The sequence below is a fragment of the Gossypium raimondii genome, chromosome 7 (genome assembly GCF_025698545.1).
Source record: "Gossypium raimondii isolate GPD5lz chromosome 7, ASM2569854v1, whole genome shotgun sequence".
In the NCBI taxonomy this organism is placed as follows: domain Eukaryota; kingdom Viridiplantae; phylum Streptophyta; class Magnoliopsida; order Malvales; family Malvaceae; genus Gossypium; species Gossypium raimondii.
This window is the reverse complement of record NC_068571.1, coordinates 5756282-5767735: the sequence shown is the minus strand read 5'-3', so window position 1 is coordinate 5767735 and position 11454 is coordinate 5756282.

The window sequence follows — 11454 nt, the reverse complement described above, 5'->3', positions numbered from 1 at the left end:
AACAAAATCAGCTACATTCTTTCTCAACCCTGGTCACCAATATAAAACCTGAAGACCATGATACATCTTGTTCCCACCAGGATGCATAGCATATGAACTACTATGAGCCTCGGTAAGAATTATATGTCTCAGATCCCCGTCCATCGGAACACACATTTGACCTCTGAAGCAAAAGACACCATCAGCATTGATACCAAAATCTCCAATAACACGTAACTCAACCTAATGGATACGATGCACCAAACTCTCGTCCAACGGCCGTGTCTCTCGAATTTGTTGTGTAAGGGCCAGATTCACTTGAAGGTCAGCCAACAAACCACCATATTCGGAAACCAATAACTTCGCAAACATCATCCTCAAATTATTTAAGGACTTTCGACTCAAGGCGTTAGCAACAACATTCGCCTTTCCCGATGATACTCAACCACACAATCGTAGTGCTTCAACAGCTCAATCCAACGCCTCTGTCTCAACTTCCACTTATTCTCTTCTAGGTAAAGAGATACTTAAGACTCTTGTGATCAGTGTAGATCACACACCTCTCACCATGTAAATAATGATGCCAAATCTTGAGTGCAAAGACTACGTCAACCAACTTTAGATCATGGTTCAGATAGTTACACTCATGTGGTTTCAACTGCCTCGACGCATAAGCAATACTTTTCCCTCCTCCATCAGCACACAACCCAATCTCGTGTAAGAAGCATTACTAAAGTTAACATACTCCTTACCAGACTTTGACTGTGTTAATACAGGTGCTTCAGTCAGAATCGACTACAGCTTCTCAAAACTCATTTGCCTCTTATCAATCCACTCGAAGGCAATATTCTTTTGAAGCAACTTCATCAATGGAGTAGCAATACACAAAAACCCCTCGATGAAACAACGATAATAACCAGCGAGCCCAAGATTCCTGACCTCGGGCACAGACCTCAGCGGCTTTCAATCCAAGATTGCCTCAACCTTCTTCAAGTCAACTTGAATACCCTTGGCTGAAACGACATGTTCAAGAAAAACCACCTCTCGAAGCCAGAACTCACACTTGTTCAGTTTGGCATACAATTGCTTATCCCTCTTAATCTGAAAAACCATCCTCAAATGATCGTCGTTTTCATCCTCTGATTAAGAGTACACCAATATATCATCTACAAAAACCACAACAAATCCATCTAGATAGGAATGGAATACACGATTCATCATGTCCATAAATGCGCCAGGTGCATTCGTAAACCCGAATGGCATGACAAGAAACTCAAAATGCCCACAACGAGTCCTAAACGCCGTCTTCATAACATCTGTATCCTTCACCTTCAATTGATATTACCTAGATCTCAAATCAATCTTTGAGAAAATTGAAGCTCCCCAAAACTGGTCAAACAAATCATCAATCCTCAGAAATGAGTACTTATTTTTTATGGTCAACTTATTCAGCTGGCGATAATTAATGCAGAACCTTAAAGTCTCATCCTTCTTCTTCACAAACAGAATCGACACTCCCCACGGTGACACACTCGGTCAAATGAAACCCTGGTCCAACAACTCCTACAATTGGAGCTTCAAATCCTTCAACTTTTTTAGGTGTCATACGGTAAGATACAATTGACACCGAAGCTGTATCAGGATAGAACTCAATGCCAAACTCAACTTCTATATCCAGCAGAATACCAGACAACTCCTTAGGAAAAACATCTGGAAAATCACAGACTGCACGAATCTCATCCAACCTCAACTCCTTACTATCATCATTTAGGACATAGGCTAGATAAGCTTCGTAACCTTTTCGGACTAACTTCTCGGCTCCAAGCGTAGAAACCACATTGGAGAGCAACTCAAACTTCTCTCCAACAACAACAATCTCAGAGTTATTAGCAGAACATAGAGTCACCAACTTCGCCTCACAGTTGACCTTCACCCGATGCTCGATTAACCAATCTATCCCAAGGATAACATCAAATCCCCAAAACGACAACTCTAAAAAGTCTACAAGAAACACTTTTCCTTGAACCATTAGAGGAAAACGTCAATAAACCTGATCAACTACTACACTATCACCTAGCGGCCTCCTCACAGTAACACCCAACCTAGATTTTTCTATAGAAATTCCCAACTCTCTAGCTACATCTATCATAATAAACGATCTCGTAGAACTAGAATCAACTAAAGCTAGAAGAGAAAAAGATTGTAATGTGAATGTACCTACCATGACATCCGTGGCTCTCTAGTTTGGGGATCTCTAACCGCATATACTCTAGCTTGCCCTCCAGTCTCAACTCGAGCAACTCCTCTCTGTCCAAACCCTCTACCACCATCACTTCTGCCATAGCCTCTCCCTCGAGCCGAAACGATTGCAGCAACAACATAGTAGCATCAACAGGTTGGTCTCTAGCCATAACTACCCTCATAGGGAAACCTCTAATATGGTGTTCTATCGATCCGCAAGCAATATAGACACCAGTCACCCTCCAACACATACCAAGATACCTACAGTTACAATGCTCGCATAACGACATCATAGCACGTCCCTAATCACCTGCGTCAAGCATAACTTTTGTGGCATGTCTTACCGGACCTTGGCCTATAGCAACACATCGTTCAGAACTCCCAAAATGACCTCTCTTATCCTTCTAGCTAGATCCACTAGTAGATTCAGAAGACCTCTTAACAGTCCTAGCAGTAATAGCTTTGGGTTCCTTACCCAAAGTCTCTTCTAAAGCTCGAGCCTTCTCAACCTACTCGTCAAAAACCTCAGCAGACTGCACTACCAAATACAACTTAGTATTCTGGTTCAGTCCAAACCTGAACCTCTTACAATGAAGCCTCTTGAGCTACTAACTCAAGTGCATACTGGCTCAGACGCATGAACTTCGCCTTGTACTCGTCCACAGATAGAGTACCCTGACCAAATCCATGAACTCACATCTCTTCGCCTCTATATATTGCTCTCCCATGAACTTTATCCAGAAAGACTCTAAGAAAAAGTCTTAATCCACTCTCTCGGGTGCAGTATCGCGCTCGACTATCACCCACTAGCGATGGGCCTCACCATCTAGCAATGACACAGCGCACCCAAGCTTATCCTCATCAGAACAACCCATCTGACCAAGGATACGGGTAACTCCCTCTAGCCAGTACTTAACACAAGTAGGGTCTTCACCCTTAACTCCTCAAAACTCCTTACCACTTAAAGCTCGTAGATGCTCTAATGGTAATCCTTGGTGAACAAGAGCAATATTGGCACTAGCAATACGTTGTAACACCACGATCATCTCACACATCAAGTGCTCAACTCGATCCAGGTTAGTATCTTCACGTGATCGTGGCGATGCATCTTCATGTGGCAACAGTGGTACATCCTTATGTGGCTACGATGTGCCGGCAATACACCGTGACTACTTTATCCTAGTCGCAAAGGCATAACTTAGAATGAGTACTAAAGAAAAAAGTAGGGAAAACGTACCAGGAGTGAGTAGCGATAAGTGGTCTAAGACTTAACTAAGTATAATTTCCTATAGGGCATTGTGTTCCCAGTTCCTACCCCAAAAGCAATTTATAAAACAAAGAACATGTAGGGTAAAATAAACAATTTCAAGCAATAATATCAGGTAGGCTAAGCTTCGGGGTTACAAAACATGTGACCTTTAATGTTTAATAACCTGGCTCTAATATTACCAAATAAAACACCCCAAACCTAACCAGAATGGATTGACTCGAATCCGAAGCAACACATTAGCCACCGAAGTGACTTTCCAGCACAAAACCACCCCAACCTTATAACACCTCAATTCTAACTAATAACTATCTAATCTTATTGCAGAAGCAATTTGTGAACCATTTTAAAACTATTTTTAAGAATTTAACCCTAAGGGTATTTTAGTCATTTTACCACTTAAAACTAAACGATCTCAATTTTAATTCTAAATGATTACCAACTTTGTTTTAATCAATTTTGGGAAACCCTTAAAATTCATTTTAATTAACCATTTTCCTTAATCCATTTACTAATTAAGGCTATATTAGCTAAGTTTTATTACTTTAATCATATATATATATATATATAAATACAATTTTAATTAATCCATTTACAACTAATAAAAAACATGTATTCATAATTTAAACATTCAAAATCATGCTTAACAAACAGAAATTAAATCATGCAATGGACTTACCTTAGCCACAAAGCTATCCATTCCTTGACAAGCTACAATTAAAATGTATTAGTGAAAAATTCATGCTTCAATCACCATGTTTTCGATCACCATGATATCACTTAGCAACATACCATAATCCACACAATATTTAACCATAAAATCAATCATTAAAAAAAGAAGAAGTATAACATCTCAAAATTAAAACCACTCAAACATTTTCCTTGTTTTGCAAAATGGTCCTATGTAATTAATATTTTAAATTCTCTCAATTAAACCCTATTTTAATTTAGTTTTCAATTCTAATTTGACCCAAAATATTATTTTGCTCAAAATTTCTTAAAACCATAAAATCAAATTTTCTAAAATATTTTTATTTTTGAATATTATTTCTGATTTTTTAAATGAAATTAAGCTAATTAAGCTAAGAGAAAAATTACTAATAACCCCGATTAACTCCTAATTTTTCACTCGAAACCTAGTAAACTTACCCGAAACTACTAGACCTATTTTTAGGGCCTTACAATGCCCAAAATGAAAATACATGTCACTCATATTGAAAATGCCTAAACTCAAAATAAACATATTTTTGATTTCCCATTCAACTCCAACTAAATAGGAAATTTCTGGCAAAAAAAACCTAATAGGAAATTATTAGAAAAAAAATACGAATTAGAAAGAAGAGATGAAAAAGGTATAAGAAAAGTAATTTACCTGATTGTGGCGGTAGATTTTGTCTCCAACTTTGTTACTCACAATAATAGGAGCATCCAAAATTGATTTGTTGAAATGACCGGAGTAAATGAAGAGTGTAGATGAGAGGAGGTTTTGGTCTTAAAAAAAAGAAAGCTATTACGGATAACAAAAAATAACCAATTTAGAGCCCTGCCATCTGAATAGGTATCCAATCCTTACACATAGTAGAGGACTGCGTGGAATGATGAATTCCACAGAAAAAATTGAACCAAACAAATCCAACACTATTCAAAACTGAATAATCCTTGAATTGAGTCCTCATTCACGTTAACCAAACGTATTCCTTTGGTTCCAACAGCTTTTGGCTTCTTATTTGTTTCCGACAATTTTGATTCATCAATTATTTAAAATGAGTATTGGGTTTTCTATTTATCTGTTACTATAAGGAATAACTCGTGAATGCAATGAACAAGTGAATAAAATAAAATCGAAAAGATCAAACATTCAAAATTTAATGCGGAAAAACTCCCCAAACAAGGACAAAAACCACGAGCAAAATGAGATTTCACTACAATAAAGGAGAATACAATAGATGAAGAGAATTAAAAGAAAACCCAAAACCCCACAGGAAAAGCCCTTCGAAACAAAGAACAAAATTCTCTCAATCTAAATATTTTTGTTGTGTGTCTAACCTAGAGTAATTGAGGCATATTTATAAGCTAAAATTCATAGTACAATATGAGTAGAATATCTCTAGATTAATCAAAGTTTAAGTGGGAAGCTAAAATAAATTTTAACTTAGAGAAGAAAACTGAAAAACTTGTGGATCACGTTGCCACGTTGGGACGTGGCCTTCGCATCGTTGAAACAATGGCCGTCGCATCATCGGGACGATATGTGTTTGCTCGTTGCAATGTCAACACAAAAATGCGAGGCATAACTTCCACAAATCTCCACATTGACTTGTATTTGACTTAACTCCCTTGCCAAGTATTGTTATGGGCCTATTTTAATCTACATTGGATTCTTACCAAGTCTAAGCAATGCTCAAACTTTGAAACTGGAAGGCTCGTTGTCAACATATCGGTCGGATTGTGTTGCGTACTGATTTTAAGAATCTGAACATCCCCTTAAATGATCACCTATCAGAAAAAGTGGTAACGAATGTCTATGTGTTTCGTCCTCTCATGATGCATTTGATCTTTGGTGAGATGTATGGCACTTTGGCTATCATAATATATGACAGCTGCTTCTTTTTCACTTACCAGTTCATAAAATAGACCCATTAACCAAATTTTTTCTTTTACTGCTTCAGTAATTTCCATGTATTCTGCTTCAGTAGTTGACAAAGTCATTGTAGGTTGAAGTGTAGCTTTCCAACTAATGACACAATTCCCAAAAAAAAAGGTAACCTGTGAGAGACCTTCTTCAATCTAAATCTCCTGCATAATCAGAACCAACATATTCGACTAAGCCCTTTGGGATTTTTCTAAACTTTAAGCACATGTTAGAAGTACCCTACAAATATATGAAAATCCACTTAACTGCATGCTAGTTTAACTTACCGGGATTGACCATGTATCGATTAACAATACTAACAACATGGTAAATATCGGGATGAGTGCATACCATTACATACATTAAACTTTCAACTGCGCTTGAGTATGGTACTTTTGACATGTACCTCTTTTCTTCTTCGTTCTGTGGGGAATCTGAAATAGAGAGTTTAAAGTGTGCAGTTAAGGGAGTACATACCGGTTTTGCATTTTGCATCTCAAATCACTCAAGGATCTTTATGATGTACTTTTCTTACATTAAATATAATTTGCCAGAATGTCTATCTTTCGAAATTTCCATCCCAAAATTTTCTTTGCTGCACCTAAATCCTTAATCTCAAACTTAGAGTTAAGCATGGTTTTAAGACGATTAATTTTATATGGATTCTTAGCCACGATCAACATAAAGTAGTAAATTTATAAAAAAAACCACCATTAAGACATTGTAGATAAACACAACTGGCATGCTTACTTCAAGAAAAACCAATGCTCAACATGAAGGAGTCGAAATTTTTATACCACTATCGAGGAGACTACTTCAAACTGTGCACGAACTTTTGTAAAAGACAAACATGATCTTCTTTACCATCAAATTTGAAGCCTTCCGATTGTTAGATGTAGATGTCCTCCTCAAAGTCACAATAAAGGAAAAAAATCTTTACATCTAATCGTTTTAACTCAAGATTGTTTTATGCAACAAGAGGTAAAAGTACCCTAATGGACGCATGTTTCACAATAAAAAAGAAAACATCATGAAAATCAACTCCTTCCACTTGACTGTAGCCATTTGCAACCAATCTTGCCTTGTACCTAGTGTCGTTAGAACCCCAACCTTCCTTCTTTTTAAACACCAATTTGTAACCAATGATTATTTTACTGATGGGTGGTTTAACTAGCCGCTACGTCTCATTCTTTTGAAACGATTACATCTCTTATTCCATTTCAATGAGCCATTTGCTAAATTTGGAGGCTTGAACTGCATCATAATAACATGAAGGATTAGTTGAATTAATGTGCTTAGTAACACTTAGAGCATAAGCTTGTAGGTTTCCTTCACAATACTTTCGTGGTGGTTGGATTTCTCATCTTTTCCTGTCACTAGCCAACTTATAATTAGTTAACTGAGATGGTAAGGGTACCTAAGAGTCGGATGGAGTCCCAAATTGATCCGAAATAGCTTTGGATTTGTAAAAATCAGGATTTTGTTGTATCGTCTCGAAGTTGTGTGACTCTTCATCGGGACCAACCCTCTATTCATTGTGTCGTTGCGATGTTGGGCATCGACTCGTTGAGACATCACCTACTTTTTCTCCCTTAGAATCCACCTTGTTCAAGACACTCTGATTTGTTGTGTCTTTAAAGGTAAAAGACCCCTTTTCTGATGGAAACATGATAGATTCATTGAATGTAACATCTCTACTAACGATTATTTTTCGATTTTTAGAAACCACAATTTAAAACCTTTTGTACTGACAAAGTAACCCAAATAGATGCACTTTATGACCCTTAGATCCTCCTTCGACTTGGCAGCTAAGCGAGACAATCATTTATCAGTTAAACTAAAGGGGGTCAGTCATTAGAAACCCAAAATCTTAAATTATATAGAAGCTTTGAGAGTCATTACTCTACCTCTTCCTTTAATCCACGAGTTTAGAAGGGTAAGGAAGCTTACCAGTTCTTCAATTTCTCTACCACCAGACTTCAATTCTCACAATGGCTACTGTAATACCCAATTTTAAGCCCGGGCCCAAATAAATAAACATCAAAGAATAAAACAATAAACCAGATCAAATTACAAAAAATTGCAAACCCAAAATGCCAGGCCCAATTAAGCTTAACCTAACCCAAATGCCAAGCCCAACACTCAATAGTCCACATTGAATTTTTCAAAAACCCTAGGGCGCACCGCACGTCAGCAAAGCTCCCTCGCACACCTCCGGCGCAGCACATCGTCCCCGCACTACGCACGTTCTTCCAGTGTGCACCTGCAACAAACCACGAACCACGAACAGCAATAATAGCAGAAAATATGACAAAAATGTAAAAGAGAGTTTTTGAGAGTTTTTTTTTCTGTTATTTTCGGCAATATAAGGCCAAATTAAATCTATAAAATGGGGGACAGATTTTGACAGAGAAAAATATACAGAGGAAAAGATTGAAAATCAAAGAAACACAAAAAGGTTATTTTTTGTTTTTGTTTTTTTATTTTGTTTTTAAAAAAAGAAAAGAAAAGGAAGGAGAATACCTGAGTGCGTTGAGAGGCTCTCGCGTTGATTCCGACTGCCCTTCGTGGCGGATGCTCAGTGGGGAGGGGAGGTTTCCTGGTGGCGCGCCGCTAGTGTTAAGACCCTAGCAAAGGAATTTCTTTGTTGTTTTAAAAAGCAACAGTTTAAAATGTTTTTTTTTAAATCTTGACTTAAATAATATTGTTAAACAGCGTCGTTTCATGATGACCCAATGACCTGACCCAGATATTGCCAGATCAGCGCGCCTTGGCTTCCGATGGGTTATTTTCGCGCGCGATCCCTCCGCCTTTCCAGCGCGTTGCAATCAAATCCTTTTATTTATTTTATTTCTTTTAAATTTAATCTCTCATTTTATTTTTTGTTTCATTTTAATCCACATTAAAGTGTTGCGTTTTGGGGATTGGGAATGTTTCTCTTTCGGTCCTTCATGTTATTCGCGCACTGCACTTTAGCCCTTCTTTATTTTTAATTCTATTTGTTGCCCTTTTAATTTTGTTTTAATTTCAACTCAATCTTTGACCCATTATTTTATTTTATTTTATTTTTTAGATCTATCATATACTATTTTTATGTATATATTTTTATATAAACTTAATATAATTGGTATGTATTTTTTAAAATAGTCTTATTTTATAATGTATTTATTTTAAAATTATAGTATTCTCCTATATTATTATTATTATTATTATTATTATTATTATTATTATTATTATTATTATTATTATTATTATTATTATTATTATTATATAATCTATATCATTTTTATCCTATGAATATATTGTTATTTTTATATTATTATAACTATGATTTTTTAGTTCCCTTTTAAATACATTTTTAAGCTACTTATATGTATATAATTTCATTCTTTAAAATACCCTCTCCTATATTATGTATATTTCAACTTTTACATATTATTACATATATCATTATTTATATCGAGTTTTCACTTTATATGTATTACTTATTAGATTAATATATATAGTGCTTATTTGATTTTCCTCATATGCAACATTTATCTTAGAATTTGTTTAAATATTATTGTCTCACATAGTATTTTTTTAACTCAATTTTTATTATTTCAATTTCTTGTATATTATTTATTTTAGATTTTGTGCATATACTTTATTGATTTACAATTTCCATTTTCTTCATGCCATTTGTTTTTTAGTTTTTTTTAGTTATTTCAAAACTTGTACATTTGGTTTGCATTTGCATTAATTGGCTCGCTTTTTAGCTTTTGAATGTTGATATTGATATTGGCATGATGTACAATTGAGATTATTGTTGCTATGTTTGTTTGTATTTAGTTATCGATTATTCATTACTCATTAATGTATATTTTATTTTTGAATTATCCTTTTTGTTGTTATGCGTTATCATTCAATTGCAATATGTTCGTTTAAAAGGTTATGTTTTATTAAAATATTGAAATCATTTTTATTTATAAATTTTCAAAATATTCATTATCTAACTATTCTCGAGAAAGTTGTGCCCTAACTTATTGGGTTTCAATTTTCTTTGTTGAATTTATGTGGCCGAGTATCTATTGTCCAACAAAATTGTATACATTTCAAAATTAAAGTTTATTCTCGGGATTTCAAAATGTTGTGTCCTAACTCATTGGATATGACATTTTGCTATCTTGAGTTAAGGATTTCTAAAAATAAAGGCAATATTCAGTATTTGAGAATTTTGAGAAATCGAACCTAACTTACTAGGTTTTGACTTTTTCATTTGACCTAAATGACCGAATATCCTTCTCAAACTTAAATACATGAGTTTTTAAAAGTCAAAAGACAAAACTAATCTCGAAGATTAGAAATGCTGCACCCTAACTTACTAGGTGTGACATTTTACTTCTTCTAGATAAGGGGGGTCTTATCACCCAAGTTAACTTATTCAAGTTTTCTTTTAAAATCTTTTCAAATTTTCGACACCAAGACATTAAACAATCAATTTGGTACCGATTTTGGGCGTTACGAGGGTGCTAACCCTTCCTCGTGCCTAACTGACTTCTGAACATGTTTTCTCAAATTTCGCAGACCAAAATCATTTTTAAGGTGATCCGATCACACCTCAATAAAGGATCGGTGGCGACTCCAATTTTCGTTTTTAAAGTCGACAACTAATTTTTGTTTTCAAAAAATGGTTTCGACAGCTACAACATGCAGAGCTTCCTTCAGCCACATCATCTTCTTCTTCAGAGCAACTGAAGAAGACGATTCTTCAGAGGAGCTGAAGAAGACGATGCTTCAGAGAAAAAAATTGGTAAACAAAATTGAGAAGAATTATGTTTCCACACACACCTATATATACTCCATTGGCACAGTCTTCACAGACTAATACCACCACTCAATCCTAATCATTTTGTCTCCTAGTATGGAACCAACCGGGTCCAATCTGACTAAACCAGGATTGAAATCTAACCATCCGTTTAAGTTTCTAAATATCTCATTAGAGCTTGAAATTTCTATTTCCATACAATTGGCTCCCCAACTCTTCTTTGAGTAAGAAAAAATTCAAAACAATTTTCAAAAATTTAAAAGAAATAAAAAAATTTCTAAAGAACATATAAAGTTAAAATTTAAAAAAAATTAAAATAATAATTTTGAGACCTAAATAAGTTAATTAATGATTTAAGTTTATAACACTAAAATATATTTTATTATTATTATTTTGATTTGAAAAGTTTTCAAATATATATGGTTTCAAATTTATGTGTTCAATTAGTTATCTTGTAACAAGATTTTAATTTAACATGTTTAATTTTAAATTTAACTCAAATAGTTTCACTTGAATTTCATTTTACTT